Genomic DNA, 11854 nt, shown 5'->3' on the forward strand with positions numbered 1-11854 from the left:
TACTCATTTGTAAAGGGCAGTGACTTACCCAGGGTCACCTACTGAATTAGAGGCAACAGCAGAACTAGCATCTACATCTTCTCATCCCCAGCAGTGATCCTGAGAGAGGCAGTCCTGCCTGAGTATCCCCCTCCCATTTCCAGCCTCCCCATCCGCTTCTGCCCCTTCTTACCCTCTCTTCTGTCATCCAGCCCCAGCAGGAGGTGGAGGCCAGAGCAGCTTTCAATCTATTGCCATCTCCACCCCAGCCCAGAATGTACCAGAGGTGGGAAAGGCTCGGGGAATGGGGATCACTGACAAGAATCCCCTTTAAGATCTGAGGGCAGTGCATCCCCCTGGAAAAGACCTTTGTGTGGGATGTGAGATGATTTTTGATGGCCCAGGGGTAGTCTTCAAATGCTTCATTAGGAGTACTTTGTTTTTAATTTCACTTTCAATCTGATTATGCCAAGGAGAAAGACTTTTTTGGTGCTAATATATCTTTAACATCTAATTTTGTTAATCTTTTTTTTTTTTGGCCGCCCTGCGCAGCTTGCGGGATCTTAATTCCCCGACCAGGGATCGAACCCATGTCCCTCGCAGTGGAAGTGCAAGGTCTTAATGACTGGACTGCCAGGGAAGTCTTTGTAAGTTTCTTCAAAAAACACATTTATTACAGTTAAAATGAGTCCACTTAAAGAAAATATTTAATTTTCAAAAAGTGTGTAAAACCCCTTACACAGTCAAATGATTTTTGACAAAGGTGTCAAGACCACTCACTGGGGAAAGGATGGTCTTTTAACAAATGGTGTTGGGAAAACTGGATATCCACATACAGAAAATGAAATGGGACCCTTGCTTTATACTATATATGAAAATTAACTCAAAATGGATCAAAGACTTAAACATAAGACCTAGAACTATAAAACTCATAGAAGGAAACATAGGGGAAAATGCTTCATGGGCTTCGCTGGTGGTGCAGTTGTTAAGAATCCGCCTGCCAATGCAGCGGACACAAGTTCGAGCCCTGGTCTGGGAAGATCCCACATGCTAAGGAGCAATAAGCCCGTGCACCACAACTACTGCGTGAGTCTCTGCTCTAGAGCCCGCGCTCTAGAGCCTGCGAGCCACAATTACTAAAGCCTGCGCTCTAGAGCCCGTGCTCCGCAACAAGAGAAGCCACCGCGATGAGAAGCCTGTGCACCGCAACGAATAGTAGCCCCCGCTTGATGCAACTAGAGAAAGCCCACCCACAGCAACGAAGACCCAACGTAGCCAAAAAAAAAAAAAAAAAGCTTCATGATGTTGGGTTTGGCAATGATTTCTAGGATTTGACACCAAAAACACAAGCAACAAAAGTGAAAATAGATAAATTGTATTACATCAAAATGAAAACTTCCTGCATCAAAGGACACAGTTAAATAGAGTGAAAAGGCAACCTAAGGGAGAAAATATTTACCAATCATATATCTAAATCTAAAAAGAGGCTAACTTCCAGAACATATAAAGAACCCCTACAACTCAATAACAATAACAACAAAACTGATTTTAAAAATGGCCAAAGGACTTGAATAGACATTTCTCCAAAGAAGATATACAAATGGCCAACAAGCATACGAAAAGATGCTCAACACCACTAATCATTAAGGAAATGCAAATCAAAACCACAGTGAGATATCACCCCACATTTATTAGGATGGCTGCTATCAAAAAAACAAAACAGGGACTTCCTTGGTGGTCCAGTGGTTAAGAATCCACCTCCCAATGCAGGGGAAGTGGGTTCGATCCCTGGTCGGGGAACTAACCCGTGTGCCACAACTAGAGAGAAGGCTGTGTGCTGCAACTAAGACCCGATGAAGCCAAATAAATAAATAAATATTAAAAAAAAAAAAAAAAGAAAGAAAGAAAAGCAGTCAAACCCATAAAAAGAGAAAATGGAATGTTGATTGCCAGGGACTTCAGGAAGAGAGGAATGGGGAGTTATGGTTTGATGGGACAGAGTTTCAGTTGGAGAAGATGAAAAAATTCTGGAGATGGAATGTGGTGATGGTTGCATAACAGTGAATGCCATAGAACCGTACACTTACAAATGGTAAATTTTGTTATATGTATCTTATCACAATTAAAGAAAAAAAAATTTTAAGTGTACAGGGAATTCCCTGGTGGGCCAGTGGTTAGGACTGCCAAGGGCCCAGGTTCGATCCCTGGTCAGGGAACTAAGATCCCACATGTTGCCCAGCCAAAAAAAAAATAATAATAATACTAATAATAACAAATTAAAAAAAATTTTTTAGGTGCACAGTGATATGTAGATAGGGGAAAATAGGGTAATAAATGCCTGAAGTTTGGGGAAGAATGATCTTGTCCAATGCCCTCCTGGCACCGCTGGAACGTCTGTCCATCTCAGAGACGGACAAGAGTTAGCTCAAGATGTACATGAGCAACGTGACCAGGGGCCAGGTGGCTCCTCTTGTCACTCACTGCGCATCCCCCTGGGGGTGCATCCAAGGAGCAGGCTGCAACTGGGTGCGCATGAAGATCACAGCGCAACAGCTTTAGGGAGAGGGGGCTCTATTACTTCTAGGCAAACGCCAGTCTATGCAATGCCTCCAGGCCTGAACCTCCTGGGGTAGGAGAAGACGTGAGGCCTTCAGGGTGGAGGTGCCATTTGAACAGAGCCTTGAAAAGAGCCATTTGAGAAGGAGGTGTTCTAGGTGGATGTACAAGAGCGAAGGCTGGGCTTGCAGAGTGGTGTGGGCTGATGGCCTTTGTGAGCAAGTCTCTGTGTTGAGAGATGCAGCCGAAGTATGGACAGAGTGGGTGGGATGCTGGCATGAGCCTGCCAACCTCTGGGCCAGTTACTGATTTGCCCAGAATGAGGCATAGGTTGGTCACACGGTTTGGTCATTTTCCCTGCCTGGCCCCTTCAGCCCGTTAGGATTGGGACAGAGCTTGTGTGGGATGGGAGGTCAGAGCTCCAGAGAGAGGACATCAAGATTAACTATTTGTTCAGGGATCCACAACTCATGTTCCTGAGAGAGATGGCCAGGCCAGGGCTTAGGTGGACTGACTCCATGCTGTCCAGGTGCCAGATGCATGAGGAGGTCTGGAGTGGCATTTCCAGGAATTCCTGCCCCCTGGCCCTCCCCATCCTGTTGTATCATTCATTCATTATTCAGCATGTACTCAGTTAGCTCCTTCTCCACATTTTTGTGTCCTAGGCCCTGGGAATTCATGGGCAAATGAGACTTGCAATCTCTGCCTTTTTGAAGAGCTCAGCCTCAGGGGCAGGAAGACACCTAGAGAGGCCATTCCAATTCCAGTGCTTTGAGGGGTCAGCCCGGGAGTTGTGGGAACACAGAGGAAGCCAAAATACCTAGTCAAAAGAAAGAAGCATCAGGGAAGGCTTCCTGGAGGAGGTGACATATGAGAAGCAACCACTAGAAGAAGGAACACTGTCAGTTTCTTCAGCCTCCCTTCCAATGGTGCAAGATCCAGCTATAGCCATAGGGGCATCAACACTGTCCCTCACCCCACTCTGGCCCAGGGCCCTGCTTCTGGGAACTGCCTCCATCTTCCATCCTCCCTTGGCCCTTCCCACCCATGCCCACAGTTCCAGGACCCTTCCTGCAACCTCTTCTCTAGGACACCAAGCTTCACCATCTCCATCACCCCCACCACTGCCCCGATTTTTCTTTTCCTCCTCCTTTGCCCAACAGGAAATTGGCATATCCTAATTATATACGATGTCCTGTAGATGCTGTAGTTAAGTATCCATCTGTAGATGGGTCATCCTTCTATTCTCCTCCTGGACGTTGAGAACGTTTTGTTAAAGGATACATTTTTTTTTTTTTTTTTTTTTTTTGGCCATGGCTCACAGGCCTAGCCGCTTCACGGCATGTGGGATCTTCCCGGACCGGGGCACGAACCCGCGTCCCCTGCATCGGCAGGCGGACTCTCAACCACTGAGCCACCAGGGAAGCTCAAAGGATACATTTTTAAAGTAAAATGCAAAAATAATTGTGCAGTGGAAACAGTATGGCAGTTCCTCAAAGAAATAAAAATAGAATTACCATATGATCCAGAGATTCTACTTCTGGGTACACTATATGCAGGAGAATTGAAAGCAGGATCTTGAAGAGATATTTATACAGCCATGCTCATAGCAGCATTATTCACAATAGTTAAAACATGGAAGCAACCCAAGTGTTTACTGATGGGTGAATGGATAGCAAAATGTAGTATATATGTACAATGGAATATTATTCAGCCTTAAAAAGGAAGGAAATTCTGACACATGCTACAACATGGATGAACCTTGAAGACATCCTAAATGAAATAGGTCAGTCACAAAAGGACAAGTATTATATGATTCCACTTATATGAGGTACCTAGAGTAATCAAATGAATAGATAGGGAATTCCCTGGGGGTCCAGTGGTTAGCACTCCATGATTTCACTGCCGGGCTGCACAGGTTCAATCCCTGGTTGGGGAACTAACTAAGATCCTGCAACCTGTGTGGTGTGGCAAAAAAAAAAAAAAAAAAAAAAAAGTAGAATGGTGGTTGCCAGGGGTTGGGGGAGGAGGGAATGGAGGGTTATTGTTTAATGGGTATAGAGTCTCAGTTTTGCAAGATGAAAAGAGTACTGGAGAAGGATGGTGGTGATGTTTGTACAACAATATGTGTAGTTAATACCAGTGAACTGTGTAGTACACACACATATATGCATATATATATATGCACATATCTCTTGTAATCAGGAATGCTGAAATGAATTTGCTAATAAATGCAAAACTGTCCTCTGCCAAGGATGGAATCAATTCATTTTACCAGACAAGATTTGTTTGCATACTTATGAACTGAATTTTAAACAATTAAAAATAATATATCACATTTAACCCAAAATATTAACATTTAAACATATAAACATTATTACTGAGATATGTTGCATTCTTTTTTTCATACCAAGATTGCAAAACAGCTCAAGTGCTTGGTAGCTACACGTGGTTAGTGGCTTCTGTATTAGACAGCACAGCTGTAGACAACACATAATATTCCTTTGAAAGAACATCCAGGAATCTTTTTGCCTTTTCCAAAGCCTTCTCCAATTTTTCCTGACAGTTTTTTAATTAAAAAAGAATTACCCAAGTAATCTATGTTCATTATACAAATATCAAATGCAGGTAACTGATGAGAAAAAAATCACAATAAATACCACCATCCAGAGATAATCACAGATCCAGATTTTTTATGGCCTCTGAGACTTTATAGACACATTTTGTTATATATATATTTTTAAATAAATAATTTTATATATAATATAAATGTATAAACAATGTAGTTATATATTTTACAGTTTATGTTTTATTCATATATAATCTATGAAACTGTATTATTTTTAAGAGTTTTAAACTTTTCAGAATAGTTTCAGATTTACAGAATTATTGCAAAGAGTACAGAGAGTTCACTTATACCCCACACACAGTTTCCTCTGTTATTAATATCTTGCATTAGTAGTGTTACTGAACCAAACTTGTGTCTGCTCACCTGTGTGCAGTAAAGCCCATCTACTGACCCTGGGTTGTGGTGAAGGAAAGTGCAGCGTTTATTGCAGGGCGCCAAGCAAGGAGTCCAGAGCAGCTAATGCTCAGAAAGCCTGACCTTCCCCAATGGGTTTCAGTGAGGCAGCTTTAAAGGCAAAGTGAGGATGGGGTGTCCCAGGTTATGCAATCAGCTCGTGCACAATTCTCTGATTGGTTTATGGTGAGGTAACAGGGTGGTGTCACAGGGGTTAACATTATCAATCCTTAGGTGCTGATAGGTCTGGGGGCTACATGCTCATGATCATCAAGTAGTTAATTTCTTCCATTTGGTGGTGGTTTAAGCGTCAGTAAAACAGCTCAGGAAATGTGTAGCAGATACTCTTATCTATGTACTTCAGAGAGGAGCTAAAGCAGAGGATATGGGGGAGGGGTCTGTCCTGGGAAGGCCCCTTAGAGTCCTGCTCAGTTATAGTACGGTATATTTATCATAATTAATGAGCCAACATTGATACATTATTATTAAAGTCCATACCTCATTCAGATTTTTTCAGTTTTTCCCTAATGTCCTTTTACTGTTCCAGGATCCTATCCAGGACACCAGATTATATTTACTAGTGATGTCTTTTCTTAGGCTTATCTGTGACAGTTTCTTAGACTTTCCTTGTGTTTGATGACCTTGCTAGTTTTGAGACGCACTACTCAGGTATTTTGTAGAATGCTCTTAAATTGGGATTTGTCTGATGTTTCTCATGATTAGACTCAGAGTAATTGTGTTTTGGGGAGGAAGTCTACAGGGGCCAAGTGCCATTTAAGGGCACATCAAATCAATCTGACAAACTATCAATCTGACTTATCACTATTGATGTTGACCTTGATCACCTGGTGAAATCATATTTATTTTTGACTAGAGAATATATGCACATGATACAAAAATTTAAATATACAAGTCTCTCTCTCACCCTGCCTCTTCCCCCCTCAAACACACAAAGGCTGCCTCACCAAAGATAATTACCTCCAATTTCTGGAGCCTGTGAATATATTACTTTACATGATTAAAGGGATTTTGCAGATATGGCTAAATTAAGTATTTTGAAACAGGGAGATTACTCTGGATTATCAGGATGGACCCAGTGTAAATACAAGCATCTTTATAATGAAACCAAGTTCCCCTAAAACCAAGTTCCTCTACCAAGTTTATGATTGACCTCTCTGTTCAACACCTGTTCCCCTGAAGACTGAGGAGTATCAAAGAAAAGGAAGAATTGAAACTGTACAGGACCCTGTGGGGCCTTCCCAAGTACAAAGGTCTTTCTGTACTCCCCATCTCTTGTTTGTGGGAAAAAGGTTTCCACCTCCAATACCTTCTCTGAGTTCCAAAGGGCAGATTCAATTAGTAAGCAGAGTGAGGGAATACAGAAAGAAACCATAGTGCAGCCATGGGGCCTGCTCCTGGTTCCTCCTGGGGGGATGTAAGGAAAACCTGACATACATCTCTGAGTTCTTCTATAGGAACTAAGGCCCCTGCCCAGGTAGAGGATGGTAACTTCAGGCTCAGTACAAGCACTGGGACCCCAGACTGGTTGGAACCAGAAGGCTGATGATTAGATTCTTAGAACACCACACTGTTACCTCACTGCCAACTAAAGGAAGGTTACACACCCTGCGGCCCTCCCCCCCGCCCCCCAAATTTCCGTATAAAACCTTCTTCTCTGAAACCCATGGGGGAGTTCCGGCCTTTTGAGCACAAGCCACCCGTTCTCCTTGCATGGCCCTGGCAATAAGTCTTTCTCTGCTCCAAACTCTGATGTTCAGGTGTGTTTGGCTTCACTGTGCTTTGGGCACACAAACTTGCGTTAAGTGAGAATAAGAGGTTAGACAGGAGGGTCAGAGTCAGAGAAGGCATTATGAAGACAGAAGCAGAAGGTGGAGTGATGTGGGGATATGAGCCAATGAATGTGATGGTCTTTAGAAGCTGGAAAAGGAAAGGAAATGGATATCCCCTAGAGACTCCAGAAGGAACACAGTGTTGACCTCCAGAACTATAAGATAATAAATGGTGTGGTTTTAAGTCTCTAAGTTAGTAGTAATTTGTTACAGCAGCAATAAGAAACAGGAACTGTCAAATCCCTTTACCAGTTTTTCTGCCAGTGAATGTCCAGCCTCATCTTGAATGCCTCCAATGATGGGGATATCACTATCTACACAGGCACCCTGTTTTCTTTCCAGCAAGCTCTTTCTTCTGTGGAAACCTTCCTCCGTGGTAACCTCCCACCCATTGCATGCCCACCTCAAGCCCCAGTTCTTGGAGCAAGGATCAACAGACACAATCTAAATCCCTTGTACACATGAGGCTTTTATAGACATAAATTATCTCTCCTCCACGTTTAACATCCTCCAGCTTTGTCCTTGGCCAGTTTACAAAAAGGTATAAAAGCCAACTTTCTCTTGATGAGACTTCAGCTAAACACTTGTGGAATGGGATCCCATTGCCCGTGTCTTCCCATCCATGGAGGAGCCCACGGCAAAGTCCATAACCGAGCACACCCCCTTCCAAAAAGAACCATGTGGACCCCCTACTCACTTCCCTCAGGGGCTCAACAATAGTCTCGACCCCTTCGATAGTATTTGTCATTAAAAATAATGTCAAAACTTCAGGTTCCGAGCGTTGGCAAGTGACCAGAATTTAATAATTTAGTTTCATTTCCATAGTATTTATTTTTATAGTTATTTTCTATTGAGGGCAAGAGAAACTAATTTTCATTTTCTGTTCAGGCTAGTGTTTCCATTTAAAACATATAAGTAGTAAAAAGACTGAACCAGATTAAGGATAACGGTAAATCTTGGCAACGCGGGTGGTTATTGATTGCGGATGACAAGGGGCTGTGTGGTTGGATCTGGAGCTACCAGGGACCTCAAAATTATTTGGGTAATTCCCAAGCCGCGTCGCACCATACAGTGCACTAAAAATGATGCCACAAACTTGCTCACAAGAGTCAGGATGGCCGAGCGGTCTAAGGCGCTGCGTTCAGGTCGCAGTCTCCCCTGGAGGCGTGGGTTCGAATCCCACTTCTGACAATCTTCTCCTTTTTCTCTTTTCCTGTTCCAGGGTCTAAGGAGAGTGCCTTAGCGGTTTCAGATCGGATCTTTCTCTTTTACATTCCAAAAGTCAAATAAATATCATTAAGAAAAAAAACACCTTTTAAGAAGGAAATACTTGTTTCGTAAAAAGATTTATAGTATTACCTATTTGATGTGCCACTTTACGTGAAAAGCAAAAAAAAAAAAGAAAGAAAAGTGTAGGTTTGTCAGAAGTGGGATTCGAACCCACGCCTCCAGGGGAGACTGCGACCTGAACGCAGCGCCTTAGACCGCTCGGCCATCCTGACTACTCGGATATCTTTCTACGAGCAATTCTCTTCAAAATGGCTCTAATGTGCGCATGCGTACCGAACCACGGGAACTGTCTTGTTCTCCTCCCTGCGTTGGGAGGAGCTAGATACTGGCGTTGACTCGAAGGGGAGGAGCGAGACGGAACGAGAAGGTGCAGAACTAGGCGCCTGGGCAGCGGCAGAGGGCGCGCGCGGTGTGGTGGACACTGAACGGCGGAGAGACCGAGGACTATTACTTCGACCCGTGTGCGTTCGTGCTGACAGGCATTCATTCTGCATTCATGCATTTACTATTCACATCAGCTTTGATTCTTGCATATCTGTAAGTACCCTTGCATTTCTGCATACATGCCCTCTTGCCTGTTCCGCGAGAAACAGTCAAGTCCGCACACTCGCACAGGCTTATAGATCTCTGCTGGCGCCCGAACCAGGTGAAGCCCGGATATCGCAGGGTGTCTTGGCACGCGTACATTCGTCAAAACTGCAACTTCACATTTGTATGTGTGTTTAACTCATTCACTCAGGCTCCAGGTTACACCGAGTCCTGCAGCGGCACAGCCGGATCCACCCTTTTTCCTGACCGTGTTCCTAGTTCGCAAACCTTGCTTGGCACACAGTTGGCGTGCAGGGAACGTCCCCGGATTAATCAGTCCCTCGCCTCCTCCTTCCCGCAGTGCGTCATTTCGTGATTCACGTCTCCTCCCTAACCCCTGACTTACCCACGCGCTGGCTCTGCCCAGGGACCAGAAGACCTCAGGTCGCGAGTGTACCTTTCTCCACGGGATTTCGGGGAGGCTTGCGTACAAAACAGAATTTCCGCCCTTAAGACACATTCAAGCCTGAGGCAAAGGGAGAAAGATAAGAAATACGTGAAAGGTAAAATGGCAAAAAAAAAAAAAAAAAAAAAAAGAAAAAGAAAGAAAAGGTTAAAGGTTCTGCTAAGTGCAAGAAAGAGGATGCCAGGAAACTTGCAAGAGACTTTGAAATAGGCCAAGAAAGATAACTGGGTGTCCTGTTTGGGGCACCAGTCCTGGCTGGCTGATTCTCAAGGGCCTGCACCTTTCATTACTTCTATATACAAATGATTCTTATTCACGGAAATGCAAGTGGATTTTGTTGGAGTGGAATGCAATTAATTATTGCCCTGTGGATATTGACCATTTTTACATCTGTATTATAAATCCATTTGTGATTGCCAATATATGTATGTCCTTTGAGTCGGTGGTAACATCTTACTGGTTTCCCCACAAATTACTGAGTTAGATGAAATCTTTGACTTGTGTTCATTTTACAATTATGTGAGAATCACGATTTTACCTTTAAAAAAGTCTCTTTTAATAGTGATCAAGGGTGACTAGGGGGACTTCCCTGGTGGCGCGGTGGTTAAAATCTGCCTGCCAATGCAGGGAACATGGGTTCAGATCACTGGTCGAGGAAGATCCCACATGCGGCGGAGCCCATGAGCCACAACTACTGAGTTCGCATGATGCTACTATTGAAGCCCAAGCACTCTAGGGCCCACGTGCTGCAACTGCTGAAGCCTACGCACCTAGAGCCTGTGGTCCCCAATAAGAGGCGCCACTGAAATGAGAAGCCCGCGCACCCCAATGAAGAGTAGCTCCCCGCTCACCACAACTAGAGAAAGCCTGTGCAGCAACAAAGACCCAACGCAGCCTCCCCACCAAAAAAAAAAAAAAGTGACCAGGGGCTCCCACCATAAAAAATGGTACTGATGGACCTAGTGGCAGGGCAAGAATAAAGATACAGACGTAGACAACGGACTTGAGGACACAGTGGGGGAAGGGGAAGCTGGGACGAAGTGAGAGAATAGCACTGACATATATACACTATCAAATGTAAAACAGATAGCTACAGCTCAGTGCTTTGTGATGACCTAGAGGGGTGGGATAGGGAGGGGAGATGGGGTTATGGGGATATATCTTATAGCTGATTCACTTTGTTGTACAGCAGAAACTAACACAACATTGTAAAGCAATTATACTCCAATAAAGATGTATGAAAAGAAAAAAAAAGGAGTGACTAGGGGCTCTCATAGGAAGGGTGGTCAGGGAGGGCCACTCTCAGAGGAGGTGACAATGAGTTCCAAAGGGAGAGACAAGTACAGTCAAAGCCGGGAGTAGCAGTGTTCCAGGTGGGAGGCATAGCCAGTGCAAAGGTCCTGAGTCAGGGAGGGGCTGTGGTCTCTTGGAGGGGCAGCAAGGCCAATGGGGCAAGGGTATGGGTGGCAGGAGGCTGAAGTCCATATCACACATGGCTGGGATGCCAGGAAGAGGAGTTTGGCTTTTCTTCTGTGTGTGTTGGAGTCACTGGAGTGTTTAAAAGCAGACGAGTGACATGATTCAGTTGGCCTTTCAAAATGATCCCTTTGGCTGCTGTAGGAGAAAGGACATGAGAGGCAAGAGAAAAATCAAGAGTCCAGGGAGAAGGCCATGGAAAGGAGGATGAGAGATGATGGTGGCTGGACCCGGGAAGTGGAGATGCAAAAGGTGGTCAAGTTCAAGATTCAGGATGTGTTTTGGAGGTATAACGAACTGGCTGGGGGATATGTGTGTGTGTGTGTGTGTGTGTGCGCGCGCGCGTGAATGTGGAGAGAGGGAATGCAGGGATGCAACAGAAAGTCACCAAGATCATAGAGCTTATCCGATGCTCACAACTGCCCTTTGAGATCAGTGCTGTGGGCAGGAGCTGCTTCCTACTCCTACTCCAGGGAGCTCAGGCTCACACAGGCTGAGTGATTTGCCAACATCCTCTTTGGGGCAGAAGCCCTGTGCTCTCCACCTCTGGAACCCTCCCCTCATGCCTTACACCACCAACCTTTCTATGGGCGCATCGTTTTAGAGGTAAGAAAACAGTGGCAAGCCCAGAGCTGGAGCCCGAGCCAGACCCTCTCTGCCTGCTCCCCTCCTGGCCTGGCTGGGAGA

The 11854-nt window shown here is 44.7% G+C and overlaps 2 non-coding genes across 2 annotated transcripts; one reads left to right on the forward strand and one right to left on the reverse strand.

Annotated features, from left to right (window-relative positions):
* The first annotated feature begins 8515 nt into the window (after positions 1-8515).
* Positions 8516-8598, forward strand: TRNAL-CAG. The gene has a single exon. It is a non-coding gene; the product is annotated as a tRNA-Leu (tRNA).
* A 228-nt stretch (positions 8599-8826) lies between these two features.
* On the reverse strand, positions 8827-8909 carry TRNAL-CAG. Its single transcript has one exon. It is a non-coding gene; the product is annotated as a tRNA-Leu (tRNA).
* Positions 8910-11854: the final 2945 nt, after the last annotated feature.

Source organism: Phocoena sinus, chromosome 19 (assembly GCF_008692025.1).
Source record: "Phocoena sinus isolate mPhoSin1 chromosome 19, mPhoSin1.pri, whole genome shotgun sequence".
NCBI classification, from domain to species: domain Eukaryota; kingdom Metazoa; phylum Chordata; class Mammalia; order Artiodactyla; family Phocoenidae; genus Phocoena; species Phocoena sinus.